Source organism: Puntigrus tetrazona, chromosome 19 (assembly GCF_018831695.1).
Source record: "Puntigrus tetrazona isolate hp1 chromosome 19, ASM1883169v1, whole genome shotgun sequence".
In the NCBI taxonomy this organism is placed as follows: Eukaryota; Metazoa; Chordata; class Actinopteri; order Cypriniformes; family Cyprinidae; genus Puntigrus; species Puntigrus tetrazona.
In genome coordinates, this window is record NC_056717.1 from 19,859,256 (window position 1) to 19,868,970 (window position 9,715).

General features: G+C 37.0%; 1 pseudogene; it reads right to left on the bottom strand.

The window, feature by feature from the left end:
- Positions 1 to 1,306: 1,306 nt before the first annotated feature.
- On the bottom strand, positions 1,307 to 5,299 carry LOC122323329 (annotated as a pseudogene).
- Between the last annotated feature and the right edge of the window lie 4,416 nt (positions 5,300 to 9,715).

Genomic DNA, 9,715 nt, shown 5'->3' on the forward strand with positions numbered 1-9,715 from the left:
ACTGTATCATTATTGCAATATTGTTTAATGTGGTAAGTTTTGCAACAATTTTTAACCTAACTGAAACGACCACGACGGACAATAATTTCACAAATAACTATGTGGACAGACGTTCTCATGATCATATTTTAGGATGACAATGCCAAGACTCATCAGACTCAAATTATGAGAGATTTTAACGCTATCATACATTTACATTGCAGATTAGCCTATAGCGAAAAATACGTTACATGCCAATATTAGATCATTCTTACCTGTAAACAACTTGATGTGCAAGATTAATAGAACTGATTCAGCAAACAAACAGCATGATTTGATCCTTTCCCGAACAAATCTGTTTTATTTCGCTTTCAAAAAGTACATTACAAGACACGCGAACTATTATTCCGGCTACACAGAAGCCCGCCTACAACTCAAAATGGACCAATCAACAAGAACCATCTCGCGAACTTTTAGAACGTTCTTTGTTTTGTGACATCACAGTGCATGTTTGAAAAGATCGTTTTGAGTGACATTAAAAATCACTTGCGATTCGTTGATAGTTGAATAGTTTGCTCCTTGCTTTCTAGTGTTTATAATTTTGCACTTCTTGCATCCAGCACTAAATATATAAATATACATTTCTTTTAAAATGGTACTTTTTCTTTACTCGGAGTAATTGCTTTACTCCTGAGAGAGAGGAAAAGTCACCAACAACCCCTCAGGTGAAGAGGAAAATACAGACCAGAGTGATGTACCACCTCTGAGGAGTTGTGATGGTAAATTAATTTCAATTTTATGAGAATAACAAACTTTATTACATGTTCCGCCACTCGTCATCTAGATTAAAATACAAATTCCTTGAAATTCCTTACATCACGAGGTGAATATTAGATGAGGTTTAAATCAATTTAATGTCTGAAAGGATCTAGTCATAAATTTACATAGTACTCTGTGAATTGCCAAGTAATATTCGAATGCCGTAAATGATATTTGAGCAACAACAAAAAAAGAAATATAGAAAGCAATGAGTCCAAAAACTTCTTTCATCATTTAAGCTCAGTTGCAGTAGGCCTAATATGGGAATCCATTAATATATTTATTACATTTTTAATATTATCTGAATGAAACAATCATTTGGTTCATATTATTCCTCCCTTCAGACGGAGAAGCCGATGATGACTGGAGTGAAGACCTGTCACAAGAGGAACCTATGAGTGGTCTCCTTGAAGTCGATAATGACCAGAGCGAAGACCTAACACTGGAAGGACCAATCACCGGTCAAACTCAAGTCGATGATGATGACTGGAGTGATGACTTTCAAAATTTACTTGGTGATTTGTCTGAATGGAGTGCCGATGTCCTCCGTGCTCTCAACAGTGTTACGTTCGACTCCATCCAAACTCCAGTTGCACCTGACTTTAGTGATGACATCCACGAAACTACAGTCTGTTCCACGTCCAGCTGTAGTGAAGACGTCCTTCAGTCTACGGCCAGTGACACGTCCAGCTGTAGTGAAGACGTCCTTCAGTCTACAGCCAGTGACACGCCCAGCTGTAGTGAAGACGTCCTTCAGCCTACAGTCAGTGACACGTCCAACTGTAGTGAAGACGTCCTTCAGTCTACAGTCAGTGATACGTCCAATTGTAGTGAAGACGTCCTTCAGTCTACAGTCTGTTCCATGTCCAGCTGTAGTGAAGACTTCCTTCAGTCTACAGTCTGTTCCACATCCAGCTGTAGTGAAGACTTCCTTCAGTCTACAGTCTGTTCCACGTCCAGCTGTAGTGAAGACTTCCTTCAGTCTACAGTCTGTTCCACGTCCAGCTGTAGTGAGGACTTCCTTCAGTCTACAGTCTGTTCAACGTCCAGCTGTAGTGAAGACTTCCTTCAGTCTACAGTCTGTTCCACATCCAGCTGTAGTGAAGACTTCCTTCAGTCTACAGTCTGTTCCACATCCAGCTGTAGTGAGGACTTCCTTCAGTCTACAGTCTGTTCCACATCCAACTGTAGTGAGGACTTCCTTCAGTCTACAGTCTGTTTAACATCCAGCTGTAGTGAAGACTTCCTTCAGTCTACAGTCTGTTCCACATCCAGCTGTAGTGAGGACTTCCTTCAGTCTACAGTCTGTTCCACATCCAGCTGTAGTGAGGACTTCCTTCAGTCTACAGTCTGTTCAACGTCCAGCTGTAGTGAGGACTTTCTTCAGTCTACAGTCTGTTCCACATCCAGCTGTAGTGAGGACTTCCTTCAGTCTACAGTCTGTTCCACGTCCAGCTGTAGTGAGGACTTCCTTCAGTCTACAGTCAGTGGATTTCCCAAAGACACATGACCTGGAAAAGATCCGCAGTAACACCTGGACCAAAGATGGCTTATCAAAAGGTGAGATCTTTAGCAAAGGACATGTATACATCTGAAGCATACAAAATAAACATTCCATGTAAATTTGAGGTAATAATCTTTCTCTTTTATCTGCACAGAATGCTGCGATATTATTTGTCGCTGTCTGCAGCTTGACCGAAGCAGCGGATTGAGCTGAAGAACCTCAGTCTCCACGACTGGTTCAGTGTGACAGGAAACCAGTGCTGCTTCCAGCCCCCAGAAAATCACAGAAGTGGAGAAATGTACCTGATGGAAATATTCAGGGCTGTTCCGGTCCTCAGCCCAGAGCTGTTTAATAGAAATTATATATAGATGAGATAGATAAATAGATACCATAGTAACGTAGACATATAAGATAAGTTAGACATAAGATAAGATAGGATAGACATATAAGACAAATATAAGAAATGTATATACAGTAGATAGAGATAAGATAGATATAAGACAGGATAGACGTAATATAGACATATAGGATAAGCTAGATATATAATGATGATAGATAAGATAGGATAGGATAGACATATAAGAGAAATATAAGAAATACATACACGGTAGATAAAGATAAAACAGATATAAGACAGGATAGACATAATATAGAAATATAGGAAAAGCTAGATGTATATAATGATGATATATAAGATAGAATAGGATAGATAGACATTAGATAAGATAAACAAGGTAGAGATAAGACAGACATAAGTTAAAATAGGATAGATATATAAGATCAAATAAGATATATACATACAGTATAAGGTAGATAAATAGGATAGACATAGGAAAGACATATATAATAGATGAGATAAGTTTACTTTGTTTGAAGATTTGAAATAAAGATTTTGAAAAATATCACTTTTGTGTCAATCATCAGTCTCAAATCATCAAATCATCAGTTCTTACTAAGAATATTGTATATATGTAGAATACAAACAGATCTTGGAATTTGTTGTGGTTTTTTTTTTTGTTTAACTTGTTATACTGATTTTATCAATGAATAAATAGTATAAATAAATAGTAGCTTAGTGAAGAGAAATAAACAGTCACAACAGTTGCTTTTAGTTTTTTTTTTTTTTTTTTCAGATAATGTATACTTGAATATTTCTCCTGTAGGATGAAGATGATGAAGATGACGATGAAGAGACCACATCTGCTGTGACAGAAGTGGACAATGCTGGTAGATCCACTGAGGTATGATGCATACCATTATAATGTATTGCCCCTTTTTGCATTAAAGTGTCCATATTTTAATTATATTGTCTGACCAAACAATCTCATTTATTAAATTGTTTCCACCTTCCTAGTTGCCAGCAAAGGAGCTGTATAAGGTCCATCTTCAAAAACAAATAAGGAAAAGTGATGTGGAGATGGACCTTATACAGCTTCAAATGGAAGAGAAAAGGCTCCTCGTTAAAAAGCAGCACTTGAAATTGAATTACTGGAGCATCGCCTTAAGGTGAGAACTTGTCTGAATATTCTGTCAGAACAATCTGTTGCATGATAAAAGTGTTGGGTGCATGTATATATGTATATATCTGTGTGTATAAAGCAACAACAACAAAAAAACATTTTATTGAATTGTACTTTTATTTATTTTTTCAGGAAATAAAGAAATGAAGTGCCTGGCAGACCAGTGCAAAAAAACTAATAAATGTAATTTTGACAGATCCTGTCTCTCAAAAGTCTTCCATCTCTGTTGGCCTGTAAAATCTGTAGATGTTCCTCTGGGCCATCTTCCTTAATACAAGGAGGGTGGCTCTCTCCTCTTATAGTGGCAATATTGTGAAGCACAACACAAGCCACTATAATGTCGCATGCCCTCTCTGGACTAACCCGGAGCCCACGCAGACACTGAAACCGAGATTTGAGGATCCCTATAGTCATCTCCACCTCGGCCCGTGTTCGGCTGTGAGCCAGGTTAAAGCGTGTCTGTGGTCCAGGCTCAGGTTCAGGGTAGGGTGTCATTAAATAGGGCAGACAAGGGTATCCTCTGTCCCCCAACAAGTAACCGTTGTACTGTCCTGTAATGATTGAAGTGTACAACACAAATATAGTAAAAAGGAAAAAAAAATTCTATAAAGTAAAACATATCCTGCTGAAATGCCTGGCATCATGCACAGATCCTGGCCATTTTGCCTCGACATTGGTAATTATTTGGGTTGCCTCACATATTACCTATGTAGTGGAAAAAGTAGACTTTCATGATTTTAAGAAGGGAAAAAAGTTAAGTTGTTACCTGCACATTGATACTATGAACAGATTTCCTATTAACATAGTCTCCCTCATTTATTGATGGAGCTTTAATAGGAATGTGAGTGCCATCAATGCACCCAATTACATTTGGAAACCCTGAAACAGAAAGTTATGGAAGTATGAAGTGTGTGTGCATAATGAATACATGTATAGATATCAATAATATGATTAAATATGCGTCATAGATTTTACTACAAAGGACAAACCTGCCACTCTGTGGAATTCGTCTTTAATAACAAGCAGAGGTTTATGGCCAGGGAACTGTACCGTGGGTAAGAACTGTTTAAGTGCCAGACATACTGTACGAACGGCTCGACACACAGTTGCCTTTCCCACATGCTCTGAATCGCCCACACTGCACAAAAAATGGCCAGACGCAAAAAACCTAAGTGCTATGCACAGAATGTTTTCTGTGCTAAGCGCAGAACTGCGGTTTGTCACATTTGCGACATGCGGTTTTAAAAGACGTGTTAAATAAACTAAGGAATCTTTTGAAAAACGATAACGCTCTTTCAAATATTCATTGGGGTATGCAAACACGTCAATACGTGGTCTTATAACCCTCTCCCGACGAAAAAAACCTCGTATAAGTTGGGCTTCTACGTCCACAGGATCTTCCTCAAAAGGGCACGCCATGCTCACCAACCTTCTGAAACGAAGTTACTCTGAAACATAACCTGCTCCCGAGCAGGTTATCTTCGGAGAGTCAGTTGTTATGGTTACATACATACCCAGAAAGTTACCTCCGTTTTTGGAACTGAAAGTTGAGGTTATCCACGAACTTACCCTTAAACATACCCAGGTATGTCACATAACCTGCTTTCTGGAATACCCCCAGGTGTCCTTCACACTTAATGCAGCCAGTATCTGAACAAAGTATCTCTCAAAAAGTATTTCTCTAAACAGTATCTCTTAAAAATAAAGGTACAAAATGTGTCACTGGGACGGTACCTTTTCAAAAGATACATGTTTGTACCCAAAGGATTCATTTTGGTACCTTCAAGTGTACATATTTGGACCTAATAGATACAAAAGTGTACCTTTTGAAAAGGAAGTGCCCATGTGACCCTTTTGTGCCTTTCTTTTTGAGAGTGAAAACTGGCTTACTCTTTTATACTTTGGGAAAACTCAATGGAAGTATTCAATGTCATTTTCATTATCATGACCAATTAGCTTCATGGTTAGTTACAAATAAGACGTTTTCAGACCTGTTCTACAGTACAAACACAGGAAATGTTGAATATTAGATGTTAAATATTCAAGGTTCGTTAAAAATTGTAGAAACTTGGTGGTGTGTCTGATTAAAACACTAAGCAGCACCAGTCCTTTGCTTTCTTTTATTCCATTGATGAGAAGAATCAAATCAGCATACGATGCAGTCAACAGAGTTACATAGTGTAGGACTACCACGATGAACATGATGAATTAGCAGGATAGACAGAATGGAAAGGATGGTTTTTCGGTCACCACAAACAATATAAAAAGAGAATTAAACTCAAACAACTACAATAAACATTATTTACTCAATCCACATAAGGATTAAATATCTAAAGTGAAATTACCAAACAAACTTAACACAAAGGATTCAAGGACATGGTTGGGTGCCCATTCAAACACCCACACCTCACCAAGGCAAAAAGGGGACAAAGGAAGGAAGTGAGGTCTATTTATAGACCTCAACCAGGGGGAATATGGGTAATGTAGTGTGCCATATATGGAGTTGCTCTTAAAGGTGAATTACTAGGGTTTGTGGGAGGTGTAGTTCAAAGAAAAATGAAATTAGGAAAAAGGTAAACTAGTCAAATTCACAACAGGAAATCATGCACATTTATCTAAGCTGTACGTCAATATTTAAAGCATGTTAAGTACTTTCGTATTCAAATATAGCCTATATGGCAATAACACTGAAACATTACAATATCATTATCCATATTCAAAACACCCCCTTCTTGATATTTCCCGGTTTAGTCTAACACATTTATTACTCTCATTTTCATTTGCATATAAACCTCAAACGAATTGTTTTTGATCAACTTTAAATCACCTTTTTTAGTTATCTTCATTTCTCAATAACCTTTGTGGTTACACTGAAAAAATAATTCTGAGTGTAAGTAAAAGTTATGTAATTAAAAAGTGTAATATTAACAATACATGTTACGTTTATAGCTTTACGTGAAAATACCTAGTTTTTAATTAATCTACATTTGTTCAAAACACAAGACCATGTGCATTTTTTAAGTAATTCCAGCCAATCTTTTTAGGCACACACACACACACGACAAACAATAACCTTGTTTTATTTACTCAGTACAAAATAATTCGCTCCTTCGTGTGTTGTTGGTCTGTAAACCCCGCGCATTTCATACGAGGACCGTTTATTTCAAACGAAGAGGATCACGCAGACTGAGCTTAAGGTAAGAATAAAGTTAGTAAAGTAACATTAGTTGTTTAGGTAGCTATACGTTACCACAGTCTTTACTGTTTTAGAATTGTTGTGCAAGAACTAGGGTTTGTCATTGTCATTTGAAAATAACGTTGTTGCACGTGGAATGGAATTACTACCATGTGGCTACGCCGGTAGGAGGACATTCGCTTTACGTGTAACTGAAACTTTGCAAGTGGCGATAAATTAGTTGATTCTAATGTAATATGAAGCTAACGTTAGCATGCTGTTAGAAAGTAGGGCATTTAGTGTAAGCTAAAGTTAGCACGCAGCTATAAAATTTAGTGTAAGCTAATGTTAGCGCGTGCATGTTTACCGTATATTTTTCTTATTGTTTTGTGTCTAACGTTAAGTGACAATAGTCTCTGAAATTGGTCAGATATTGTTACTAACACAGGAAAATAAGAGGAAACTTAGTGATGCCCTTGACATCATAAATGAGGCGTGTGCTTTTAAAATTGTAGCAGTTAGTTTAATGTTGTAGCGTTCTGATAGACCTGTGGTAAACTCAGTATTTCACATTTTTGTAGGAAAACTGCATTCTGAGTCTCGAAGAGAAACTGTGATCATTTTCTACCTTGGTGAAAAGACAGAGGCGTTAATCAAGGACTACAAGGTAAAGAAAATATATTTCTGCCCTCTCACTTATTATACATGCATACTGATGGATTCTTATATGTACATATGACTCGCTCCACATAAATATTTTTGATGCACATAAGTTACTGTATATACATATAGGTAAATCCCTTTGAAAAAATGAAGGTATTTTTGATGCACTCACACATTTCTTGTCTTAAATCACAACAGTGCACTATAGACAGATGCACAGACACAGAGAGACACTCAGTTAGACAGACAGGAATAGAATATACAGTGGGATTATATGGTTGCTGTGGTAGTTTTGAGCAGTGTTGTGATTTAAGACAAGAAATGTGTGCGTGCATCAAAAATACATTTGTGAATGTCTGTCTACTATGTCTATCTGTCTGTGTGTTTATCTGTGTCTGTTTATTGGTCTACCTACCTAGTGTCACACGTTACTATTTTAAACCTTTGCACTAAGCTTACTCAAGCCATCCTAAACTTTGTTTATAAAGCTTTACCTCATCTACTTCTCTGTGGCATATTTTACAGGTTTGTGATGATGATGCTGCAGCCATCCAAGAGGAACTCACTTCATTTGTTCTTAAAAAAACTGAAACACAGGCTTTCCAGAAGAGCTTCCTGGAGCTGGAGGATGGAAATCAAAAAATTCTCCCCAAAGTCCATAACCTCAAAGTCAGCTTTCTGGCCTATAAGCTATTGTTTAATCTAGAAGGTTTAAGTTCTGGTAAAGTTTTACAGTTTACAATTTCTCAAGTTCTCTTATGCACGTTGTGAGTCTGTTATGTTTACAATGCATGATGTTTCGGATGCATTTAAAGTGAAGCTGACTGTTAAGTCAGAAATGTGACTCGTGGAAAATTTTGCGCAATGTAAATTTCAGTAGAAACCCAAAGTAACTGAAACTTAGATTTTTTTTTTTAAAGAACTTCTGCTCCATTTTCACATGATGATTGTTTGTGAGCTTGCTGTTTTAGAACATGTTACTGTGAAAATGTTTTGTTACTGTTTTGTATTAAAAATACAATGTCATTTAAAGAAAGTCCTTACAGAAAGTAATTTAATTGGTACAGTACGTTGAGAAAGAAGTCCATTTAGATGGCCACAGCATGCATTTCTTGTGATGTATCAAGTGAATTAAGGGGAAATGTTTTAAGCATATTCCTAAAATTGAGAAAATAAAGCATGTCAATGTCACGGGAATCAAGAGAGGGATTCAAGTGCGGTGAACGACAGTTTATTAGAGATAAACAAGAGAGTGAGTCACTGATGGCGGTGGAGCTCGTGCAGCGCGAGGATGGAAAGCGGGTGCAGGGACGCAATGGGCAGTCAATCCAAGCGTAATCCTCCGAAGCAGGAACAATCCGGAAGACCGACAAACAGAACGACATCTGAACAGGAACTCAGGACAACGGTGAGGATCTGACAATGAGAGTGGTGTTAGCTGATCTTAAATAGCCCCAATAATGAGCCACAGCTGGGGCTGATCGGATCGCAATCATGAACTAGACACACCCAACACTCAGTACAATAACAAACAGACACACAAGATGAGACAATGAATCCATGAACCATGACAGTCAACCTTCACTTAATGAGCTTTCCTTTAGTGTCTTAATGTGACAGACCCAGAATCACTTTGAGATGGCCAAAATGTCAGTTTATGTTAACTAAATTTTAATATTTGAGTACATTTTACTGGTATTCCATTGAAGTACCAATGGTGAAATAGTAAATGGTACTAAAAAATAAACTATTTATATTCATACTTTCAATAGAATACTCTGTTACTAATTAGAAAATTGGAGTAGATCTAACTTGAAATGTGCAATGTGGAAATGTAAAAGTTTCATTGGAATCAATCAAAAATTGATAAACACATTTAAAGCTATTAAAGTCATGTAGATCACACAAAAAAAAATGATTAGAGAAATGCTAAATTAAGTTAACTTTATGTGCAAATTTTATTTAAACAAACCGTAAAATTATGTAGTTTGTACAAAGACTAGTCTTGTTTCAACTACGATATAAAATTATGCAAAAAATTCATCATATTTTTTA